The sequence below is a fragment of the Pan troglodytes genome, chromosome 7, assembly GCF_028858775.2.
Source record: "Pan troglodytes isolate AG18354 chromosome 7, NHGRI_mPanTro3-v2.0_pri, whole genome shotgun sequence".
Taxonomy (NCBI): Eukaryota; Metazoa; Chordata; class Mammalia; order Primates; family Hominidae; genus Pan; species Pan troglodytes.
Window position 1 is genome coordinate 26792897 of NC_072405.2, and position 12007 is coordinate 26804903.

Consider the following 12007-nt stretch of genomic DNA (forward strand, 5'->3'; position numbering starts at 1 on the left):
TTCTTTTCTGGATGTTTACAGGGTTTTCTATTTGACATTATCATTGAAAAAGTCCACCACACTGTGACTCTACATAAGTCATTTTTGGTTGATTTTTGCCTAGAACATAGTGAACACACTTCTGATCTATATACCAAATTACTTTATTCAAATCTGGAACATTTTCTTCAACTAAGCCCTAATTATTCCTGCTTTCCATTTAGTTTGGCCTTTTCATCCTAAATACTCATAGTCCTTTGGCTGATCCTCTCTTACCTATGCTCTTTACTTATCATCATTTCTCTGATGATTTCAATTTTTGTGTCTTTTTGTTCTGTCTTCTGATCTCCAGGTATGTGCTTAACATGGACTCAAAGGTTCTCCAGTGTTAATTTTGTATTATTGCCTCCATTGAGGGCTTTAATTCTGCCACACCTTTTTATATTTCTTTACAACCCTAGAAAAATCTTACTAATCTTATATTTTGTCTCATCTTATTGTTTTTTGTCTTAGCCTGATATCTGTTTCACAATGGCTATATATAAAATATATAAAAATTAAAATATATATTTTTTAGTTTTTATTTTTAAATTTCCATAGGCTCTTGAGGAACAGGTTGTGTTTGGTTACATGAGTAACTTCTTCAGTTGATGATTTGTGAGATTTTGGTGCACCCATCACCTGAGCAGTATATGGTGCACCGTATTTGTAGTCTTTCATCCTTCAGCCCCTTCCCACCCTTTCCCCTGAATCCCAAAAGTCCATTGTGTCATTCTTATGCCTTTGCATTTTCATAGCTTAGCTCCCATGTATGAGTGAGAACATATGATGTTTGGTTTTCCATTCCTGAGTTACTTCACTTAAAATAATAATCTCTAATCTCATTTAAGTCACTGTGAATGCCACTAATTCATTCCTTTTTATGTCTGAGTAGTATTCCATCACATATATATATGCCACAGTTTCTTCATCCACTCGTTGATTGATGGGCATTTGGGTTGGTTCCACGTTTTTGCAACTGTGAATTGTACTGCTATAAACGTGTGCGCAAGTATCTTTTTCGTATAATGACTTATTTTCCTCTGGGTAGATACCCAGTAGTGGGATTGCTGGATCAAATGGTAGATCTACTTTTAGTTCTTTAAGGAATCTCCACACTGTTTTTCATAGTGGTTGTACTAGTTTACATTCCCCCCAGCAGTGTACAAGTGTTCCCTATTCATCACATCCATGCCAAAAACTATTATTTTTTTATTTTTTTATTATGGCCACAATGTCCATACATTTTTATGTTCCATTAAAGATGCCAAATAGTTTCCATGAGTTTCTTTTGGTTCTTGTAGTCAAACATTTTAAGAGACTCATTATTTGTCAGAGTTTTCAAGATGCTCCTTCCCTTCCTTGTCCTGACTACCTTTTCATAAACTCCGTGTTGTTCTTTTCCCTTGTTGTTCTCATCCTTGAACAAGGAGAGACTTTTCTCCTTCTTCAAAAGTTTCAAGAGTTATGATTGAATAGAACACAACTGTCTGACCTTATAAATCTAAAGGGTTATGGTTTCAGGCCAGTAATAGAGGGAGCTCGTGCAAAATAATTTAGGCTCTTACACATAATAAAATTTTCCACCAGAGTATCATTACAACTAACTTTTGCATAAGGCATTGGAAATGTAAAAAGCTCTTTAAATATTTATTTAATTGCATCTTCAACAAGTCTGTGAGGTACAGATTAGCATTGGAATTTGATGAACAGGAGAACAAGCTCAAGGATATTTTGTGATTTGCTTAAGATTACACAGCCAGCAAGCCCTAGAACAAGGATTCAAACCCAGCTCTTGGGAGTCCCCCAAACCCTTATACTTTTGCATGGGATAAAGATATTCCCTTTTATATGAGATTTGCAAATTTTATAATTTTAATAAGAATAGCTTATTTTTAAAATCACAGGTGGGGAGAAAGCCAGGTCATTAAGATCATGAGCCCATAACCTAGGCACTTTCTCATGATGGTTACCTGAACAATGATCTCAGTGACTGTAAGGCAACTCTCAGAGCAGCAGCCCTGCAAACCCAAACAAGACAAAGACAGAAGGTTGCTGTCATAAAAATCAACCATTTAAATGGATCAGGGTTAAGAAGTCATTCTTCATCTTGCAGGTTTGGGGTCATCAGATATGCTCACTTCACACTCCCAACAGTCTCCCAAAGTATCTGATCAAGCAAAACTAAGATAGCCAATAAATAGATTTACAATCTTGGAGTCTGTTTGACAGAAACAGTGAGCACACAGGAGAATGAGGCGGTGATATTTTCTAACAGTCTTCACAGATTCCTCCAGAATCCTCTCACTGGCTATCTGCCTCCCATCCTGTGCTGTATCTGAATGCCCCTGAACCAAGCAAAACGTGCCTCACAGTCTAAGCAGACCAGGCTGCACCATCACAGCCAGCTCCTCCCTGGACTTGCTCTCATGCTTGCTGTACCATCTCCCTCTTCTCCAGCCATTTTCTACCTTTCTGATTTGTTTAAAAACAATGAGATTGATTTTAGGAAATAATATTCCTTTACATTTATCAAGTGTTCCACTGTTTACATAATGCTTTCATGCACATAATTCTCTGGGGACGTGGGTACATTCCTTTGGACATTAAAGAAAACTTGCTGACAATCAGAAATTGTGTGTTTAGAAAGAATGACATTATATGGTGGTGGTCAAATATTTTTGGAAACAAACAAACAAAAGACAACTCCTTAACCATGACCTCATCAGTACCAGAGCTGTCTATCAGTCTTTACCTATCCTCCCAGCACGTATATTTTGCTTTTTAACAACAACAAATGGGAAAAGGCTGAGATGATGTTTATTTGAAATTCCTTGCAGTACAAAGCCAAGAAGATGAAAAAGATTAATTTACACCTGAATTTTAATTTTTTTCTTGATGTCCAATGTCTGAACCTGTTTGTTGAGAAAATCTGCAATATTTTGCTCAACCCAATAGGATACATATAAGACAAGAATTGATTTCTTAAACAAATACAAATCCAGAAAATAATCAGATTGCTCCTTTCTTCACAGAAAAGAAGAAAAACCCAAAGGCTCATGATGTCTAAAGTGATGCTTCTCTTCCCATTAGGTACAAACTTTTCATTTCTGTGTTCATTTACAACATTAAAATTATTACAGGTCAGTTTCAATATATAACAAAAAATATACCAGAATATTTAATATATGTCATCCCTGGTACATACAATACAAATTTTAGGGTGATGACAATTAGAAATTGTTTATCTAATGTTATTATAAACATTTCTAATGTTTCTAATGTTATAACAATTCCATAGTTATAAGAACATAAGTTTCCAAGTTCTGTGTTACTGATTATTTTTCTTTAAATTCATATCCAACTGACTCCCAGTCTCTCCTACCACTTATACATCAAAAGTATCTGATATTAACACATTGAATTATTTGTAGCTTCCCACATGTTCAAGAAGGTAGTAGAAAATAGGATGTTTCCTCCAGGTGGTAATTTCAAACAACAGAATTTCAACATACAAATGGTTGGGCTCTGACATTATAGAAGTTTCATTTCCAGGCAACATAGCCTCAGCCATAATATTTCACCCACAGTCCCAGCAGGGTCAGAGTGGAGCACTGGGTGTCTGGGTGAAGAGAGGAGTCTCTCCTAAGGGGTGGCTGTAAAGGGGTTTCAGCACAGGAACGGGTTAGACTAGCCAATGGCCAACACTGAAAATTGCCTTCAGTCCTGAGATTGTGATTCCAAGGACAGTGACGGAAGTGCCCTCACCACATGTTGGATGTCTACTGGCTTCTCCGATGCCTTCCTCTCATTCCTCTCAGGAATTTCCTAGAGTGAAGTAGAAGGCACAGAGTTGAAGATTCCTTAGCTCCTCGCCTGAGCTTCTAGGGGAGGAGAAGAATGAACAAAATGGGATTTATTTCTGTGCTTCTATAGGTATAGAAGGGATCTTGGAAGAGGCTCATGGAAGAAGGAAATCGAGGATGAGTGATAGGAGCACTGGGTGATTTTGAAATGGCAAAATGAAGAGCTGGGTCTTATATAATGAGAAACCAAAATAAGGATGTGAATCACAGGAAATGGAAAAGTTCATGTCTGTGGGAGCGCTCTGCCAGGCATTGCTCCCATGCAGGTTTAGAGGCATGCTGGAGTGGAGCAGTTCTTCCTCCTCATTGTCATCATCATCATCATCATCATCATCATGGTGAACGCTGACATGCACTGAGCATTTGCTGTGTGCCACCTTTCCCATCATGATTTCACAGTCACCATAAGTAATGTTATGTCCTGTGCCCAATTCACACAAGAAGTGGTGGGGCAGGAATTCAGCACAGGTGTGTCTAATTCCAGAAGTGACACTATTAACTGGCTGTGCTTGGTCGTGCTCCATCCTTTACCAGAGGTACCCTTCCCCCAGGCTCCAAGCCAACACATCCCCCACAGTCCCTGAATATACACCTCTTCTCACCATACTTGTCACAATTCCAGAATAGGGACTGTGGTCTCAGTACTTCTGTATCCCTACCGATAAGAAAAGTCTGTGAAGTGTTCAGTAACTATGTGAATGGAATTCAATTGTGATATGGTTTGGCTGGGTCCCCACCCAAATTTCATCTTGAATTGTACTCCCATAATTCCCATGTGTTGTGGAAGAAACCCAGTGGGAGATAATGGAATCATGAGGGGGGTTTCCCCAACACTGTTCTCATGGTAGTGAATAAGTCTCACAAGATCTGACGGTTTAATAAGGAGTTTCCCCCTTCACTTGGCTCTCATTTTCTCTCTGGTCTGCCACCATGTAAGACGTGCCTTTCACCTTTTGCCTCTCCAGCCACATGGAACTGTGAGTCAATTAAACCTCTTTTTCTTTCTAAACTACACAATCTCAGGTATGTCTTTATCTGCAGTATGAAAACAATCTAATACAAATAGAGAGGAAGAATTAGAAACGATCTAGGAGACTGCCAGGACCAGGGCATAGGGATGGAGGGGGAAATATAAATGTCAGAAGGGGGAAGCAAGGCTGCTGCATACAAGCAAGCAAATCAGTGATTTTAAAATGTTGATTCTCACAGATAGAAACAGACTAAAAAAAAATGAAAGTCCGTTTAGCAAAGAAGAAATACCATGGTTCTTCCGAACACTGCATATCCATTTCTCCTTTTGTTGTTGTTAATTTTTACTTTTAATTGCAAATTGACAAATTGTAGTTATATATATTAAAGGAGTACAAAGTTATGTTATGATTTATGAATAAAATGTAAATAATTACATCAAAGTAATTGCATATCCATCACTTTTTCAGAGAGCCACTGTGGAAGATGATATTCATAGTTGCATCTGCCTATTTAATGCTATTCTCATTAATAGCAAATTTCAAGACCTATTTCAAATTGGTTTTGAAATTGCATACTTCTGAAAGACGGATTAATAATAAGACTAATTTTATATCTGCCCGGCTGCTTGAGATGGAATCTCTAAGATCCTGCAAGGAGAAAACTCACAAGCTCACTGGAGGTGAGAATCATGTTCCTTGACTGACAGCATCTCTTCTTTGTCTAATGTGCTTCCAGGGCCATGGTCCTTCTGTTTTGATGACCTTTCAGTACTACTCTTGAAAATACCAGATGGCCTCACATCTATCAGAATGGCTATCATCAAGAAACAAAGGAAAGCAAGCGTTGGGGAAGACGTGGGTAAACTGAAACCCTGTACCCTGTAAGTAGGAATGTAGGATGGTGCAGCCACTATGGCAAACAGTATTTAGGTTTCCAAAACATTAAAATTAGAAGGGCCATATGTTCCAGAAATCCCATTTCTGGGTGTATATCTCCAGAAGAATAGAAATCATGATCTCCAAAAAAATATCTGCACCCCCATGTTCATTGTAGCATTATTCACAATAACCAAGACATAGAAACAACCTCAATGTCCATCAACAGATGACTGCATAAAGAAAATGTGATATATATATGTGTGTGTGTGTATACATGTAATAGATGTGTAACATATACACACATGTATTACATATATATACACACCCACACATGCACAACAGAATATTATCCAGCTTTTTGAAAAGAAAGAAATCCCGCCATTTGTGACAACACAGCTGAACCTGAGGATATGATGCTCAGTGAAAGAAGCCAGTCACAGAAAAACACTGCATGATTCCACCCACAGAAAGTATCTAAAATAGTCAAAAAGAAAACTTCAGGTCAATATCCTTGATAAAAATAGACACAAAAATCCTCACCAAAATACTAGCAAACTGAATCCAGCAGCACATCAAAAAACTAATCTATCACCATCAAGTAGGCTTTATTCTTGGGACAAAAGGTTGGTTTAACATAGACAAACCAAAAAATGTGATTCACCTCATAAACAGAACTCAAAACAAAAACCACATGATCATCTCAATAGATGCAAAAAAGGCTTCTAATAAAATTCAACATCTCTTCATGTTAAAAACACTCAGCAAACTAGGCATAGAAGGTACATACCTTAAAATAATACGAACCATCTATGACAAATCCACAGCCAACATCATACTGAGTGGGCAAAATCCAAAAGCATTCCCCTTGAGAACTGGAACAAGACAAGGATGCAATGTAAGTCTTGGTTGCAGTTTTAAATAAACCTAGATTAAATAACCCCTCATTCTATCCTGTTTTCTTTCTATATATATAATAAATATGCATATAAATAGCTACATGTATATGCTTGTTAATATACATATGTATATGTGTATCACACACACAAAGTATGCCACTGTCACCACTCCTATTCAACATAGTACTGGACGTTTTAGCCAAAGCAATCAGGCAAGGGAAAAAAAATAAAAGGCATCCAAATAGGATTCTATACCTAGAAAACCTCATAGTCTCTGCCCAAAGGCTCCTAGAGAGAAGAGAGAGAGGAGAGAGGGAAGAGAGAGGGGAGAGAGAGGAGAGGAGAAGAGAGCAGAGGGGAGAGGAGGGGAGAGAGGAGTGAGAGAGAGGAGAGAGGAGAGGAGAGGAGAGAGGAGAGGAGAGAGAGGAGAGAGAGGAGAGAGAGAGGAGAGAGGGAAGAGAGACTGGAGAGAGAGAAGGAAAGGAGAGGAGAGTGGAGGGGAGGGGAGAGGAGGGGAGGGGAGAGGAGGGGAGGGGAGGGAGGAGAGAGGAGAAGAGAGAGAAGAGGAGAGAGAGGAGAGGAGAGGGGAGGGGAGGTGAGAGGAGGGGAGGGGAGGGAGGAGAGAGGAGAAGAGAGAGGAGAGGAGAGAGAGGAGAGGAGAGAGAAAAGGGAGAGAGACTAGAGAGAGAGAGGAGAGAGAGGAGAGACAGCAGGAGAGGAGAGAGGAGAAGAGAAAGAGAGAGAGAGAGAGAGGGGAGAGAGATGAACAAACAAGCAGGAAAGAATTAATCAAAACAGGTAACCTGAGTGAGGGCACCCATAACAATATCCGAATGAATAAAATTTCCCTACTAAAAAGACAAAGACCCTGTAATTGGTGGGAAATTCCAAGAACCACTATAAATCAGAGAGACAGTGATTCAAAATAAAAGGATGGACAAATACAAACCGAACAAATAAGATTAAGAAGAAAGTGGGAGTGCAACATATGTTAATACATTCATTTGTTCAAAACTATTTCCTGTGTGGATACCTATGTGCCCAGCCCTACTCGAGGTGCTGGTGACATAGACAGAATTTTGGCCCTCGACAAAAACCATGTAAACATATTAACAATATAATTTCAAAAAATATAGCTTCAAATATGAAGAAATATTATTCACGGAAACAGGATTTAAGGCAAATAGCATTAAGTTAAGAAAAAGTAGTATACCTTCGTTGTGTATAGTATTTTAAAAGCAAAAGATCCTGCAATAGCTGAATTTTAACATTATAAAAAGAAAACAATTTTTTTTTCTGTTTAGCGTATGACCCAACAATTCTACTCCAAGGCATTTAACCAAGTGAAATGAAAGCATATGTTTGCCCAAAACCTGTACACAAATATTTATAGCATCTCTATTTGCAATAGCTCAGAACAGAAAACAACCAACTACCTGTTAATTTGTGAATGGCTAAACAAATTGAGGAACATCCACAGACTGGAATACCATTCAGTGTTAGAAATGAATGAAGCAGTTACAGATACAGCAACTTGAATGAATCTCAAAGGTGTTATGCTAAGTGAAGGAAGCCAGACTCAAAGGATTGTAAGCTGTATGATTCTATTTCCATGGCATTCTGGAAAAGGCAAAACTATAGGGATAAAAAGCAGATCAGTGCTTGTCAGGGACCCAAGGACCTTTTTTCGGTGACAGAAATCTTCCACCTTGATGTCCATCAAAGAAATGTTTACATGACTGGACACATGGATTTGCAAATGATGGTATTTTCATGCCTGCACATGTTTTTTCAAACTCCTTCACACTAAAAGGGTATATTTGCCGAGGCACGGTGGTTCACACCTATAATCCCAACACTTTGGGAGGCTGAGGTGGGAGGATCGCTTAAGGCTAGGAGTTCGAGACAAGTCTGGGCAACATAGTGAAACCCTGTCTCTACCAAAAATACAAAAAATTAGGTGCACTTCTGTAGTCTCCGCTACTTTGGAGGGTGAGGTGCAAGGATCGCTTGAGCCTGGGAAGTCAAGGCTGACAGCGTGCCCCTGCACTAGAGCCTGGACAAAAGAGTGAGACCCTGTCTCAAAAAAAATAAAAATAAAAAATAAAATAAATAAAATGAAAAATTTTAAAGGGTAAATTTTAATAAACCTGCATTCTTTACAAACTGGAAAACTATATTATCCAAATTTAATGAGGAAGACTGAGCTGTGCAGGAGAAAGGCCTGAAGATAAGTCAGAACATTTCACATCTTCATCTTTCTTGACCGTGAAGCAGCAGTTGGCAGGACGGACTACCACCCTCCTCTTGAAATGCATGTCTTCTGCTGATGCCATTTTAGAGTCTCCAGGTTTCAGCTCCACAGTGAAGCTTACATTTCCTACCCCCAGGATTCAGGCGAGCAGGAGGTGTCTGGAATTCACGCTTCTGCATGGCATCCATTTATCTCCCACTGAATTTTCCACTGCTAGCCATTGTGCACATCAACTGTAGCTTGGCCTGAGAGTGGACCTTACCACTTCTCAAAAGGTACGTGTTGCCATGAAGAAGAAATCCAAGTTGCATGGAAAAGTCCCCAGAAACCATCAATTCAGTTTTGCTTTTTGAGCCTTCATTTGCGCAATCCATTGATGCTATAAATTACTGGTAAGGCTTATATGTCCCCTCATCTCCTCATTCAACAAGGAATTTGCATCCCAGAGGAAAAAAAAAAACCATAAGATAAAAGAAGAGAAGAATGGCAATGAATTGCTGCATGCTTCTTAGCAGTGAGAGGGAAGAATTGGGGATACTGAGAGATCCCCCAAACCATGCCATTTGGATCATAGCAGAGGTGATATCCAAAATATTAAACTACGTGTACATGATGGACACAAACAATCAGACAGATGCCATCTGAAACCTCCACTACAGCCCCATGATATGAGTCCTGGCTGCCTATCCCCTCCGGACATTGGCTGGAGCTGAGGAAGTTTAAGACAGCAACGTGCCCTCTGCTTATACTCACTCCAAACACTCTGCTCTCGGTAACAAATAATAATAGAGCTAATTGTTAGAAGTGGAATACTAATAATAAAGCATCCCACTGCTAAAATCACAAACAAACGACTCCAAACTCTACAAGTTATCAGCTACCAGGAATCATAAAAAGCAAACTGCATCACTCCTTTCTATCCAAAGTTTTTAGGTGCTTTTAGAAGCAGGACAGAGCTTCCGGGGGCTGCCAGTGACCATAAGCTACTACATTGTTGTTCATCCAGGACTTGCAGAGAAGAGAGCCCCAGGGGGAGAGTTCAAGAATTCTAAAAACTGGGGCTTGTGTGTGGTGGCTCCTGCTTGTAATTCCAGCACTTTGGGAGGCCAAGGCAGGCAAATCTCTTGAACCCAGGAGTTTGAGACCAGCCTGGGCAACATGGCGAAACTTCGTCTCTACAAAAAATACAAAAATTAGCTGGGCATGGTAGTGTGCACCTGCAGTCCCAGCTACTCAGGAGGCTGAGGTGGGAGGATCACTTGAGCCTGGGGAGGTCGAGGCTGCAGTGAGCTGCAGTTGTGCCACTGCTCTCCAGCTTGGGCAACAGAGCGAGAACCTGTGTCAATAACATTTTTAAAGTTAAAAAAAATTCTGAAAACTGGAAGCGGGGAGTGGGCAGACCATTTGAAACTCAACGAGGAGGCAGTGAAAGACAACCTGGCCTGTGCAATCAGACACCTTTGCTGCCTCTTTTCCTTCTAAGACTGGCTGACGATGTGTCTATCCCCAGGACACAGGCCCAGTGTCAGGCTTCCAAAAATGCTCTACATCCCGAGATGTGGGTAAAAGGGAGGGGAAGGGCCAGTCCATTCCCTCTTCCACCTCCAGCCAAGAACATTTGCAGTCCCCATCAAAAGCCAAATGGAAGGAGAATGCAAGCTCATGAGCTTCCTTTTGCAAGGGGTTTGGTGTACAGATTATTTCATCTAGGTAATAAGCCTAGTACCTAATCAGTAGGCTTTTGATCCTCACCCTCCTCCCACCCTCCACCCTCAAGCACGCCCTGGTGTCTGTTGTTCCTATCTTTATGTTCATGTGTACTCATTGTTTAGCTCCCACTTACAATGAGAACATGTGATATTTGGTTTCTGTTCCTGTATTAGCTCACTTAGGATAATGGCCTCCAGCTCCATCCATGTTGCTGCAAAGAATGTGATCTCTTTCTTTTTTACAGTTGTGTAGTATTCCATGGCATATATGTACCACATTTTCTTTATCAAGGCCAGCATTGATAGGCATCTAGGTTGATTCTATGTCTTTGCTAGAGACTTAGAAGGTAGAATTGTCAGGACATTGGATGAGGTAAGGAATAAAAGAGAAAGAAAATTGTACACGACTCAAAATTAGATGGTGGATTACTCAGCAAAAAATAATAATGAATCGCCAACATGGTAACAAAGATGAATAAGCTACATAGTGTACAATTCTATTTATATAACATTCTGGAAAAGACAAAACTACAGGGACAAAAAACAGATCAGTTGTTTCCATGCACAGGGGCTTGGGACACAATTTGGGTACAAAGGGCACGAGCAAAGCTTTAGGGGTGGTGGAACTGTTCTGTACCCTGAGTATGGAAGTGGTTACATGACTATAATCTTTTATTAAAACTCACAGAGCTGTGCATCAAAATGGCGAATGTTAATCTATGTCAATTATATCTCAATAAATCTGACCTGAATAAATTTCTGTCTTGGGCAAATGAGTAGGAAATGATGTCACCCATTGATAAAGAAAATACTAGGGGAGGAACAGGTTTTAGCTGTAGAAAGACAGGCAGAAGAGGCTTTCTATTTGGATTGTTTATTTAAAAATAGAGACAGGGTCTTGCTCTGTTGCTCAGGCTGGAGTGCGGCGTGTGATCACAGCTCACTATAGCCTTGAGCTCCTAGGCTCAAGTGATCCTCCCACCTCAGCTTCCCAAGTAGATGGGACTGCAGGTGGGTGCCACCATGCTTAGGTGGCATTGGCTATGTTGAATTTGAACATCCAAGAGATTGGAAGCCATCAGCAGCTGGACACATGGGTGTGGAAGAGGTAGTGAGAGAGGTCAGGAGCCATAATACAGAGTGGGCAGCCATCAGCTCACAGGAACACAGCCATGAGAGTGGAGAGGTGGACCTGGGAGAGAGGGTCATGCTTGGGGGCATTCGGCAGCCAGCTGTCTTCCCTCCATGTCTTCCCTGAAATACCTCCATCCTATGCCTGTATATCCTTAAATAATTTAACTTTAATTTTTCCATTAGCATCTCTAAAAGCAAATATTCCTGGGAAAGGTAATGGAATGAAAAAAATAACCCTAATGTAACGATGGCTTAATGTACATTATAGAGGTCAGATCCT